This window comes from Gorilla gorilla, chromosome 11, assembly GCF_029281585.2.
Source record: "Gorilla gorilla gorilla isolate KB3781 chromosome 11, NHGRI_mGorGor1-v2.1_pri, whole genome shotgun sequence".
Classification (NCBI taxonomy): Eukaryota; Metazoa; Chordata; class Mammalia; order Primates; family Hominidae; genus Gorilla; species Gorilla gorilla.
This window is the reverse complement of record NC_073235.2, coordinates 60,875,333-60,889,297: the sequence shown is the minus strand read 5'-3', so window position 1 is coordinate 60,889,297 and position 13,965 is coordinate 60,875,333. Positions and strand designations below refer to the sequence as shown.

The 13,965-nt window shown below is 37.6% G+C and overlaps 1 protein-coding gene across 4 annotated transcripts in view; it reads left to right on the top strand.

Annotated features, from left to right (window-relative positions):
- CCDC148 (coiled-coil domain containing 148) overlaps positions 1-13,965 on the top strand; it is a 291,643-nt gene that overhangs the window by 52,337 nt on the left and 225,341 nt on the right. The window contains exon 2 of one of the 4 annotated variants that reach the window (XM_063694856.1): positions 7,710-7,792. The exons of the other annotated variants lie outside the window; for them this stretch is intronic. The gene's annotated coding sequence lies outside the window, so the exon portion shown is untranslated. The remainder of the gene's footprint in view (positions 1-7,709; positions 7,793-13,965) is intronic. 4 annotated transcript variants of the gene reach the window in all.

The following is a 13,965-nucleotide window of genomic DNA, read 5'->3' as shown; positions in this document are numbered from 1 at the left end:
ATTCTAACTGGTGTGAGATGATATCTCATTGTGGTTTTAATTTGCATTTCTCTGATGACCAGTGATGATGAGCATATTTTCATATGTCTGTTGGCTACATAAATGTCTTCTTTTGAGAAGTGTCTGTTCATATCCTTTTCCCACTTTTTGATGGGGTTTTTTCTTGTAAATTTGTTTAAGTTCTTTGTAGCTTCTGGATATTAGCCCTTTGTCAGATGAGTAGATTGCAAAAATTTTCTCCCATTCTGTAGGTTACCTATTCACTCTAATGATGGTTTCTCTTGCTGTGCAGAAGCTCTTTATTTTAATTAGATCCCATTTGTCAATTTTGGCTTTTGTTGCCATTGCTTTTGGTGTTTTAGTCATGAAGTCTTTCCCCATACCTATGTCCTAAATGGTATTGCCTAGGTTTTCTTCTAGAGTTTTTATGGTTTTAGGTCTAACATTTAAATCTTTAATCCATCTTGAGTTAATTTTTGTATAAGGTGTAAGGAAAGGATCCAGTTTCAGCTTTCTGCATATGGTTAGCCGGTTTTCCCAACACCATTGATTAAATAGGGATCCTTTCTCCATTTCTTGTTTTTGTCAGGTTTGTCAAAGATCAGATGGTTGTAGATGTGTGGCATTATTTCTGAGACCTCTGTTCTGTTCCATTGGTCTATATGTCTGTTTTGGTACCAGTACCATGCTGTTTTGGTTACTGTAGCCTTGTAGTATAGTTTGAAGTCAGGTAGCATGATGCCTCCAGCTTTGTTCTTTTGGCTTAGGATTTTCTTGGCTATGTGGGCTCTTTTTTGGTTTCATATGAACTTTGAAGTAGTTTATTCGAATTCTGTGAAGAAAGTCATTGGTAGCTTGATGAGGATGGCATTGCATCTACAAGTTACCTTGGGTGGTATGGCCATTTTCACGATATTGATTCTTCCTATCCATGGACATGGAATGTTCTTCCGTTTGTTTGTGTCCTTTGTGTCCTCTTTTATTTCCTTGAGCAGTGGTTTGTAGTTCTCCTTGAAGAGGTCCTTCACATCCCTTGTAAGTTGGATTCCTAGGTATTTCATTCTGTTTGTAGTAATTGTGTATAGGAGTTCACTTATGATTTGGCTCTTTGCTTGTATGTTGTGTATAGGAATGCTTGTGATATGATGGGGTTTTGTAAATATACAATCATGTCATCTGCAAACAGAGACAATTTGACTTCCTCTTTTCCTAATCGAATACCCTTTATTTCATTCTCTTGCCTGATTGCCCTGGCCAGAACTTCCAATACTATGTTGAATAGGAGTGGAGAGAGAGGGCATCCTTGTCTTCTGCTGGTTTTCAGAGGGAATGCTTCCTGTTTTTGCCCATTCAGTATGATACTGGCTGTGGGTTTGTCATAAATAGCTCTTATTTTGAGATACATTCCATCAATACCTAGTTTATTGAGAGTTTTTTAGCATGAAAAGCTGTTGAATTTTGTCAAAGGCCTTTTCTGCATCTATTGAGATAATCATGTATTTTTTGTTGTTGGTTCTGTTTATGTGATGGATTACATTTATTGATTTGCATATGTGGAACCAGCCTTGCATCCCAGGGATGAATCCGACTTGATCGTGGTGGATAAGCTTTTTGATGTACTGCTGGATTTGGTTTGCCAGTACTTTATTGAGGATTTTTCCCATCGATGTTCATGAGGTATATTGGCCTAATATTCTCTTTTTGTGTGTGTGTCTCTGCCAGGCTTTTGTATAAGGATGATGCTGGCCTCATAAAATGAGTTAGGGAGGATTCCCTCTTTTTCTATTGATTGGAATAGTTTCAGAAGGAATGGTACCAGCTCTCCTTGTACCTCTGGTAGAATTCGGCTGTGAATCCATCTGGTCCTGGACTTTTTTTGGTTGGTAGGCTATTAACTATTGCCTCAATTTCGGAACCTGTTATTGGTCTATTCAGAGATTCAACTTCTTCCAGGTTTAGTCTTAGGAGGGTGTATGTGTCGAGGAATTTATCCATTTCTTCTAGATTTTCTAGTTTATTTGCGTAGAGGTGTTTATAGTATTCTCTGATGGTAGTTTGTATTTCTGTGGGATCGGTGGTGATATCCCCTTTATCATTTTTTGTTGCGTCTATTTGATTCTTCTCTTTTTTCTTCTTTATTAGTCTTGCTAGTGGTCTATCTATTTTGTTGATCTTTTCAAAAAACCGGCTCCTGGATTCATTGATATTTTTGAAGGGTTTTTTGTGTCTCTGTCTCCTTCACTTCTGCTCTGATCTTAGTTATTTCTTGTCTTCCACTAGCTGTTGAATGTGTTTGCTCTTGCTTCTCTAGTTCTTTTAATTGTGTTGTTATGGTGTCGATTTTAGATCTTTCCTGCTTTCTCTTGTGGGCTTTTAGTGCTATAAATATCCCTCTACACACTGCTTTAAGTGTGTCCCAGAGGTGGTGGTATGTTATGCCTTTGTTCTCATTGGTTTCAAAGAACATCTTTATTTATGCCTTCATTTTGTTATTTACCCAGTAGTCATTCAGGAACAGGTTGTTCAGTTTCCATGTAGTTGTGTGGTTTTGAGTGAGTTTCTTAATCCTGAGTTCTAATTTGATTGCACTGCATTCTAAGAGACAGCTTGTTGTGATATCTGTTATTTTACATTTGCTGAGGAGTGTTTTACTTCCAACTATGTGGTCAATTTTAGAATAAGTGTGATGTGGTGCTGAGAAGAATGTATATTCTGTTGATTTGGGATGAATAGTTCTGTAGATGTCTATTAGGTCTGCTTGGTCCAGAGCTGAGTTCAAGTCCTGAATATCCTTGTTAATTTTCTGTCTTGTTGATCTGTCTAATATTGAGAGTGGGGTGTTAAAGTCTCCCATTATTATTGTGTGGGAGTCTAAGTCTCTTTGTAGGTCTCTAAGAACTTGCTTTATGAATCTGGGTGCTCCTGTATTGGGTGTATATATATTTAGGATAGTTAGCTCTTCTTGTTGAATTGTTCCATTTACCATTATGTAATGGCCTTCTTTGTCTCTTTTGATCTTTGTTGGTTTAAAGTCTGTTTTATCAGAGACCAGGATTGTAATCCTTGCTTTTCTTGTTTGTTTGTTTGGTGGATCTTCCTTCATCCCTTTATTTTGAGCCTATGTGTGTCTTTGCACGTGAGATGGGTCCCTTGAATACAGCACACTGATGGGTCTTGACTCTTTATCCAATTTGCTAGTCTGTGTCTCTTAATTGGGGGCACCTAGCCCATTTACTTTTAAGGTTAATATTGTTATGTGTGAATTTGATCCTGTCATTATGATGTTAGCTGGTTATTTCACCCATTAGTTGATGCAGTTTCTTCATAGTGTCTATGGTCTTTACAATTTGGCATGTTTTTGCAGTGGCTGGTACCGGTTGTTCCTTTCCATGTTTATGGCTTCCTTCAGGAATACTTGTAAGGCAGGTCTGGTGGTGACAAAAATCTCTCAGCATTTGCTTGTATATAAAGGATTTTATTTCTCCTTCACTTATGAAACTTAGCTTGGCTGGATATGAAATTCTGGGTTGAAAATTCTTTTCTTTAAGGATGTTGAATATTGGCCCCCACTCTTTTCTGGCTTGTAGGATTTCTGCAGAGAGATCCGCTGTTAGTCTGATAGGCTTCCCTTTGTGGGTAACCCGACGTTTCTCTCTGGCTGCCCTTAACATTTTTTCCTTCATTTCCATGTTGGTGAATCTGAAAATTAGGTGTCTTGGGGTTACTCTTCTCAAGGAGTATCTTTGTGGTGTTCTCTGTATTTCCTGAATTTGAGTGTTGGCCTGCCTTGTCTAGCTTCAAATCTTTAGAGGTCTTATCCTCCCCATGCCATAGTTCTGTCTCCTGGGTTGGTTTATCTGAAAAATATTTCTTACTGAGATTTTGAGACAGATTCTTGCCTTCCTCACCTGAGCTTAAGTGTGGGTCTGGCTTGCTAGTGGTCTTGCTGCCTGGAGAGTGGGAGTGCTCTCACTTCATTTTGCACCGTACATCCCTGTTCTCAAGGTCAGCAGCAGATAGAAACTGCTCTTTCCCACTTTTGAAAGACTCCATATTCCATAAGAGTTTCCAAATGAATTTCAAGTTCTAGCTTGAGAAAGCAGAAATAAGATTGAGGAAAGCCAATAAGTGTTTTTAACCTTCCCACCTAAGAGTAGTAGTAATTTTGGTAGTGCTACTAGAAGTAATTGTGGTAATAGCAGCAGCAGCAATAATAATAATAGTAGTAGTAGTAGTCATCATCATCTTAGTAGTAGTTAACATTTTTGCCCCTTTTTACAACAAAGTATGATGAAAACTTCTGAACATGCATTATATGATTTAAACCTTCCAATGACCCTGTGAGGTGAGTCTGTCACTATTTCTCTTGTAGAGTTGAAGATGCTGAGGCTCTGCAGGTGAAGCAAATTGCCTGAGTAGTAATATGGAGAATCGGTATTCAAAGCCAGGTTTAATTTCAGAACCTGAGTACACCGTTCCACATTCTGGAATACATTAATTGGCTCTTGGGGCAGAGGCCACTGACTCAAATGCCTATAGGAGCCAGTTCAGAAGTGAAAGTTGGTGGACAGGGCCCAGAATTAGGAAGACAGCAGTGCAAGCTAGATGATAAATGGCAACTGACATTCTTCCTCAGTGTTGGGGTGCTATGAGGCATGGTGGGGACTGGGGTTGTTGGAGAACATATGTCCTATCTAAAAAAATGACAGCTACTACTAAATCCAGCAGTTGTTCTCATAGAGAAATAAACTTTTTAATGCAGAAATTTTAAAAAGATGATGAAAACATGGATTTTATATAATATTTCTCAATTATTAAATATTGGCATTAGATGCAAATGAAAAGCTAAACAAAACACTGTGAGGGTTAAAATAATTATGTCTGGGGACCAAGTTGGGCCTGATGTGTTACCTCTCTCAGGGAAAAATTTTGGAACATTCAAACCATGTCAATGAGTGATGACACAATACAATAAGAGATATAATCTTCCGTATTGGCCAGTAGTTGGACTGTCCTTAGCCATTCCATCAACAATTGCTTTACGGAAGACTCTGGGGAAATCCCAGTTTATTAAATGTTGTATAAAGACTGAAAGAAATCACATAAGTAATAATGATTGTATTCTTAAGCCCCTACTGTGTGCCAAGCACTTTGTATAGCTATTTTATTTAATTCCCATAACATTCCTGTTAGACATGTGAGGATAGATACTTGAGAGGTCAAAAAATAATAGCAGCAACTTGCCAAAAATGTATAGCCCTAGCAAGGGGCAGTATGGGGTGTGAATCCAGATGTGCATGATTCCAGAGCCCTTTGTCTTCCTGCTCAGCTCTGCTGCCTTTACAGTGACATATTGCTGTGAAGTTGGCATTATGCTGGATCTCACATAGGCAGGGAAAGGCTGTCCATGTTGTTCAGCATGACTTTCAGTTTCAACAAGGAGATTCCTCTAATGAAAATTATCTTTGTGCACTACCAGAAATTATTCCCTTTCACATTATCACTCAGGCTGAAATTTGAGCCTTTACAGATTCTTTAGTTTTAACAAGCATACTCCTGTGAAGGTGCCTGTTCAAGCAGTCTTTCCTTCATTCACGTGTTAACATGAAGTTAATCAGATTATATCCTTCAAACAACTAGCTGAGATCATAGGAATTTCCCTGGACAGCAGGGAGGAGGAAGTGGCTCTTCAGAAATATGTGTCATTGATTAGATGGGGTGACCGGGCTGTGGAAGTTGGGATAGGCCCTGTGTACCACGGGCAGGTTTCTGGCTGCTTCAGAAGCAGAAGAGTGGGCACAGAAGTTTGTTAATTATGTTACCTTTTGCCTAGATCTGTCCCCTCAACTAGACAAAACCATATTATTGGCTGGTGTTTTTTATCCTATTATATTTATGGTACAGAAATGTAGCATTTTTTTGGCTGTGAATTAGATTTTGAATATTTTTTGTTTCTAAAATAAAACTATTATCTTTAGAAAATTAATGTTCTTTTTTCCCGATTAAGGAACAGACTCTGTCAATAATTAAAGAGAAAACAAAGCTGAAGAAATAATCACAAAATAGCTCTCTCTAAGGGATAGGATTATGGACTTTCAATGTATTGTTTGAATTTTTTATAATAAGATAACTCATTTTAGAAGGAGAACAAACAATAGAGTTTTGGCGTTGGAGGAGGGTGAATGAAAAATTTCTTAGTTGTCAGGGTGTAGTCAGAATGAGGTGGGCAAGTTTTACTGCCTGTGAGTTAGAATCTGTGATTACCTCAAGGAGAGAGGCCCTACTGAGGGTATGAGGCTCATGAAAGGGAACAGAGGGGCCGACTCTCCAAGTTTTAGTTGGTCTTTCCTTCGCCCTACTTCTGAAGGCCCAAGGAATGTGGGGTTTCTCCACAGTTTTTTTTTTCCTTCTGGAAGTGAGAATGAGAATTTGGAAGAATTCAGGGTGATTCAGTACTCAGAATTCCCTGACATCTGTTAAACCTTAGTACTGACTGTTATTTATTAGACAGCTTTGCCCAAAACAGCCCTAAATGTTTACTATGCCAGCCTTGCTAGAGTTTGCTCATGCCTTCTTGTAACCTGAATCCTACCTCCCAAGTTTTCAGAAGTCTCAGAATAGTTCTATTTTCTTTCCGTTTTTGTTCATTTTAGATATCAGCTATGAAAAATTTTATTCTTTCATTTTGGTTCAGATGCAGCTTGGGATCCTCAACTTATTTCCCTGTTTATTTGTCAATGGAAATTATTGCTTTGCCTTACTATAATATACTGTCTCTCTGCAATTTCTGAATTTTCCAGGAGTAGAAGAATATATGCAAATGTTTTTCATACATTAGTGCATAATAACTAAGCTTTACCCTCTGTAAATAAACTCAAAACTGGTGGACAGTGGTTGTAAGTGGAATGAGTCAGGTGATACTGACTTATCCATTTGAACCTTAAACATACCTCTTTGGTCAGTCCTCAGAGTCCCTTACTGGTATTGAAGAGTAAGAGATCTACAAAGAAGAAGATTAGGATCTAGGAACTCAGAAGGCTCTTTGGTCATTAAAGGCAAAATGGCAATCACATCCTTTAAAATCAAATTTGTTATGTAATTATCCCATTTGTCTATCCCACAGATATCTGGTATAAGGAAAGGCTTTTATGGGTGAAACTGTTCTATTCTTTGTGATACTGTTGGAGAAAAGACCCATTTATTTAGTTCCCAAGAAAAGTTATCTATAGCAATGTCTTTTAATATGACATGTTCCTCAATGATTTCTCTTTAAAAATCCATCCACCTCTGTGATCTGCTCTCTTGTCAGCTCATCTATTTAATTTTGGCTGCCCTTTTCAAAATTGAAGCCATCGGTGTTCTTGGCATCAGCAGATTTCTGTCAATCCTCCTTTTATCAGTTTTTTTCTCTGTCTGTTATCTGAGTCTGTCCACTTGGCCCCCTAACCTGTAGCTACACAGAATTGCTTGCTTGTACTACTTCAAACATATCCCACCCTTGTGGCCCCATCACTCAAATATCTGTGTTTTCTAAGGCCTTCCCTTTCCCTGTAATTGATGAAAGCCCCCTGCTATTAAAGACTCACCTTATACATCACCTGTCCTATCTTTCTCCACCTTGGCCCTCCATCCCAAGCAAAATTAGGCTATCTGCCTTTTGTGCTCCAGTAGCATAGCTACAATATCATGATCTCTGCCTCACTCCACAGACCAGAGTTCCTTCATGTAGAGTACAAGATGATCCAGGCAGAGTTCGACCTATTTTTATTGATTTGAAATCTAAGGCAATACGGTAAGCTTTTCTAATGTTTCATGTATACATCCATCCTGGCACCTTGACTCAGTTCCCCTATTATTCCAGGTTTGCTCTCACACATTTGCTCATATTCAGCATATTATGAAATGTTATAGTTATTTTTATCTGGTTTTAAGAGGATTTACAGATTATGTTAACTTTTTTTTTTAAACTAAAACTACCTTCACAAGATGGACAAGTATCTTAAATATATTCCTACAGAAACACCCTGACTTGTAGATAATATTTGTAATGTAAGCACACAAATGACAGGAAAAAGCCAGAGCTGACTCCTCTATACTGCTACGAACACTGTCAGCAATAGTATGGCATGTGGTTGTGTGCAGTCATATGCAGTGTCTCTGACATCAGGCCCATCACAGCAACAACAACAGTAGCAATCCAATAACATCTTATAGAAGATTTAAAATGACTCAGATAATTTAAAATATAGATTTATATCTGTATTTCACTATTGCTGTCTAGTAACATTATCTTAAGGGTTTATTTTGCCCTGAGAGAGTAGATGAAAGTAATATAGTAATACAAATAATTTATATAGTATATAGTAATGCAAATAATTTATGATAATTGTAATAGTTTACAAATATAGGTTTAGTATCCTTTATCCAAAATGCTTGGGACCAGAAGTGTTCTGGATTTGGGATTTTGGAATGTTTGCATTATGCTTACCAGTTGAACATCTCAAATCCAAAAATCTAAAATCTGAAATACTCCTCCAGTGGACATTTTTTTGAATATCATATTGGTGCTCAAAAGTTTCAAATTTTGGAGCATTTTGGATTTTGGGATTTGGGATGCTCAACCTGTAATAAATATTCATTATTGACAGAACATGCTGAAAAGTACATTAGTAGGCATATGTAATAAAAAAGTTACAGACCACTACTATGAATTTAGAGATGAATGCCCAGAGCTGTTGCAGAATAGAGACTGTATTGTTTTCATCTTTGTAGCTCAAGCGCCTAGCACAATGACTGGACCATATTATATGCTCAGTAAATATTGAATGAGTGAATAAATCAATAGAAGAATGAATATAGGATGGGGAGTGTTATAATCTCAAACTAGAGGTGAGAAACCAAGATGAAAGAACCTGATAACTCAGATGCAGGAAGTGGATTTATGTCTGAGTATGCAATGAAATTATGACCCTACTGCAGCGTGAATTTATCTGGTGAAGTCATCACTTCCTGTCTCATGGGGAAAGGGAGATACTGCCAGTTGGGGAGAATCTGGGACTGTTCTCCTTTTGATTTCACCCTAAAACTGCCTCCTCTTTTTCAGATCCTCCTCCAGGTCTCATCCCCTCACACCACCACTTGTGCCCCTGTTACCAAGGAACCTTTATTGCCTGATATGCTCACCTGAATTACTGAGTGATTTTGCTTATGTCTGTGTAATCACAGTCCCAAAGCTATTTTCTGATAAATGATTACAACTTTACTTACATAATTCTGCAAGCCCATGCCTCATCCTTCAGTATAAGTGAAAAGAATCTAATTCATGTCATGATATTGCAACAAAAATTTCACCTTAGGCCTCGATTGTTTTACTATTTAAGAATTACTTATCCTTGGATGTTGTGGGTTCCTAATAGAGGGATCTGTTAATTATTTTTATTCTTAAATAATAATAAGTGCTGAGGCAAGCAATATGGACTAGCAATATACTTGTGTTTTCAGAAATAAGGAAAGATCATATTTCTAATATTTTAATAGAGCAAAACAATTTCAGCAACTAGTAGTATAAAGTCTCATTACTTGGGTAGCAAATGTTTAATTCATCTGTGTCATCTTGGTTAAATGTTCTCTAAAATTTTATGATAGTTATAAGCTTACCTTGTATGTTTTAGGAGTAGTAATATAGGCAATTCACAAGTAATATTGACCTTTTAATTAAATGTTCATGATAAATATAGAATATCCATTTTGAGCACAAATATTTTTTATTACATTATTGGGAAAGAGTTGCAGCCATCAATAATAAATGGAGCTTGCCCTTCTGTAATTCACGGTTCATCATCACAAGAGGCCACTAGACAGTAAGCACCATGAAAGCAGGAAACATATCCTTTCACTCACTGTTGTAGCCTCCATGCATAGTAGAGTGTCTAGAATGTAATAAGAATACAACAAATATTTTGTCAAATGAATGAATGAAGTATGTGTATGTTCACCCCTGGCACCAGCCATGTATTACACCTTTGCCTGCCCATAAAGATAAGTCTCAAATAACAGCTATTGTATACGGCAGTGGTTTTCCGTCTCTGACCTGGGGAACCTTGGTGCTCTGTGGAGATGCTGAGTGGTTCTGCCAATAGCAAATTGCTTTCTGTCAAACCTTTACACTGCTGGAGTGTTATTTGTCAGGATTCTTAGTTACAATGCAATCTACCTTAAGAAAAAAAAGATTTCTTGGCTTAGAAATGCCGAAAAACGTAGAGCAAAAGACACCAAGGAAAGGCTAGAATGCAGCCTGGTCTCAGAATAAACATCACCTTCATCTCTCAGCATGTTGGCTTCGTGCTCACTGCAGACCTGTTTTTTCAGTGGGAAACATAGCTTATGACAGCTGTTAAGCTTTGGTATGTCTTAGATCTCTAGTCACTGGATAAAGACTGACTTGAGGCTTTCTTTGGCCTCAAGTTTAAAATTTTGGAGAAGGAATTTTGTTTACAAGAGTTTGGCTATTTAAAACGATTTCAGAAATTTCTGCTGCAACAGTTAATTTGCAGCCCCACCACTCTTTTTTGACTCTCCCACTTTTATTCCCATCTGTTCTTTCTCAGCATCATTTCCTTAATTCCAAACTTGGACTCTTGGCCCAGTCTTTCTCACTTCTTAACTCTCTTCCTGGCCTATTTGGCCCTTAGCTTTCCTGTTCTTTGTGTCTTGGTATGTCGTTTGGTCCTTCTATCCCTTTGTCTTGACTGAAGACTGGTTTCTGAGAGAATCCCCTTCCAGCTTTTTGTCTGGGAGGAATTGAGCCATATAATATGTAAGTTTCAAGATTATATAAACCATAGCTGTTTTAAGTCTTCCTTGTACTTTCAAATGGTTTTCACTAAAGGACAAAAGGCAGTTATTTTATATCTACTGTAGTCCTAAGCAGCATATAGGGTAGAAGTTCTTAAAATAACTTCTTTTGTAAAGTGGGACACCTTCAGTCATTAGACTAGAATTTTCTCTGATGCAAGTGCTAAGAAATGACCTTGATCAGTAAAAAGGTACATACATATTGAAGCATGGGAATTACCAATATAATCTTTCTTTTCTGTTTCTGGAAAGGCAATTAAGGCTTCTACTTCTACAGCAGCCAGTGCAAAGCCTGTCCTGAGTCAGATTTGATAATAGCATTTTAAAATGACCAAAGGAAGTGTAAGCCTAATTTAGAGCAGGACATTTCATCTGCACTACTCCACTTAAACTTTTGTGCTGAATTTTTTAAATGTGCAAAAGTTGTCTTGGAAATACATTTTGAATCATGAGGAAATAATTACAAGTAAAGTCAGAGAGCAGGATGAATTCTAGTCAAAGAAGACATCTTTACAAATAAATAGGTAATGTTGTGGTCCTACAGAGCATTTTTCACTTAGCTCTATGGTGAAATGATTTTAAAATGAAGAAAGATGAAGTTTTACTTTAATTAGTTTGTGACGACATGGATAAGTGCTTTTGAAAGAATAATTATCTGGCCCTTCTTTTAAGAGAATGTGAATTGAGAATTGAAATTGATCTGGGATCAGCCCAATTAACTTTATCACAGTTTTGTCATGTTTTGCAGTAAATTAGCATGAATTCCGTCATACATAAACTTCATTTGATTTTGTTTTGTTTCTTTTTCATTCTTGTTTTGTGTTTTGTTTATTTAAAATAGTTGAAAGGAGTTCTGGCTAAAACCAAATTCATTGAAGGACTATTTGGTCTTTTTATATATTTCCTCAAGTCGTAGAGAGAATGAAAAATATATTATGTTATACAAACGTGTTTCTCATATTGGGGATCACCAACATATGCTGTGAGATTTTTAAGTTCTCTATGAGAATTTAAATACTTTGTGTTATTTCAAACGTAATTTTTAAGGAAGAGTATGTGTAGTTTAAATCCATCCATACAATATTGTTGCCTATTTTTGTGTCCGTGGATTTATGACATTAGTGCCAAGAGAGTTACCTATGTGACAGTGTCTACATTTTAATATATTGTTTCTCAAATCAGCCTCTAAGAATCACAGAATCTCTGGACATGTTTTCAGGCATCTGCAACTACCTTTGTAACAACATTAATAACTAATGTTTTCAGATGTTATTAATAACTAATATTATATATTAGTTATTATATATTAGTTAATATATATTAGTTATTATATATAATAACTAATATTATAATATTAATTAATATAATAAATAATATTAATAACTAATATTTTTGACACCAGATGTCTTCTAAGAAGTTTTTATGTATTATCTGCTATAATCCTCACAACTCTAGAAATTATTACCATTTTCTTCATTTTAAACATAGAAAGAGGCCAGTGTGGTGGCTCACACCTGTAATCCCAGCACTTTGGGAAGCCCAGGCAGGTCGATCACCTGAGGTCAGGAGTTCGAGCCCAGCCTGGCCAACATGGTGAAACCCTGTCTCTACTAAAAATACAAAAATTATCCAAGCATGGTGGCAGGCACCTGTAGTCCCAGCTACTTGGGAGGCTGGGGCAGGAGAATCGCTTGAACTCAGGAGGTGGAGGTTGCAGTGAGCCAAGATTGCACCATTGCACTCCAGCCTGGGTGACAAGAGTGAAGCTCCGTCTCAAAATAAATAAATAGATAAAATAAAAATAAAGATAGAAAAACATAAACACAAAGAATTTAAGGAACTTGCCAAGGGTGTTAGAGCTGGATTTGGAACCCCACACTCTAGCTCCAGAGTTCATGCTCTTGAGTACTGTGACCCTTTCCTCCCTGGTGGGGATAATGGGTACTGTTCCCTGCCCTTGTCATTGGTTACCCATAATTATGAGCACTTAAAAAGTAACTGATTTCATTAATTTGATGAATATGGGTTTCAATTTCTTGGAATAACAAGACTTCAGAAAATACTGACTGGCTTCTATTCTAAGGGTATGACTACTTATAGAAGGAATTAATTTGTGTATCAAACATTTTTAGAGTTACCAATAGAAAACTGTTAAGCCATAATAGCAACAAATTAGAGAATTTCTGTTGATGTGCATTATCCATATAGGAAGAAAACAATGTTTCCTCTACCCAGTTTCCTTCTCTTCTTTGTCCCTTCCTGAACTTTCAGTCCTGAATCCTTATAAGGAGCAGAACAGTGCTGGTCTCTACACTGGAAATGGGAGGGAACTGCAGTGGCCCAAACTATAGTGTTGGAGCCCAAAAAGGGGAAAGGAGGGCATTTGTTTAGGAAGGCTGACCTTCACTGGGTCAGAGACCAGTGCGGGTAAGGACCACATTTATGTGTAAGGGCAGCCTGATATGGGTGTCAGAGCACAAGCAAGGTGAGGGTGGAAGAGGTACCATGAATGGGTGACCAGTGCACTGTGTCAGTGCCCAAGCAGAGTGAGAAGAACATCATCATGGAGGGACAGCCTGACATGGGGTTTTGAAACTCAACTGGAGTGGAAAGCATGCTCATGCAATGGGGTGGGGGGCAGAATGGGGAGTCAGAGTGAGGAAGAAGTACATTTGGAAGGGTAGAATCTGCCATGGAATATTGTAGCTCATGTGAGTGAAGGCAGGGGAGCACTAACTGTGGGCTATTGGGACCCAAATGGGATAAGGGAGGCATCTGGGTAGAAGAGAGGTGGTATTAGAGATGAGGGATGAGATTTTATATAGGGAGTTGATCACATAAAAGATAAAAAGTTAATGACAGCTGGACTTCTCACTGTTGGAGAAAGAAGTTACAAATATAGGAGAGGAGAAAACTATAATGAACCCTACACTGTTGTATTGCGGTTGGAGATATCACTGTATATTCATAGATATAGATATAGATATTGATATAAATGTGTGGGCCTGTGTTTTCTAGCTTTGCCTACTGGGTGGGCCTAGAAGTACTGACATCTCAGTGGCCATGAACACATCTAGTGCCCAAAGCTTGCCTTCTAATGCCATTCTCCAA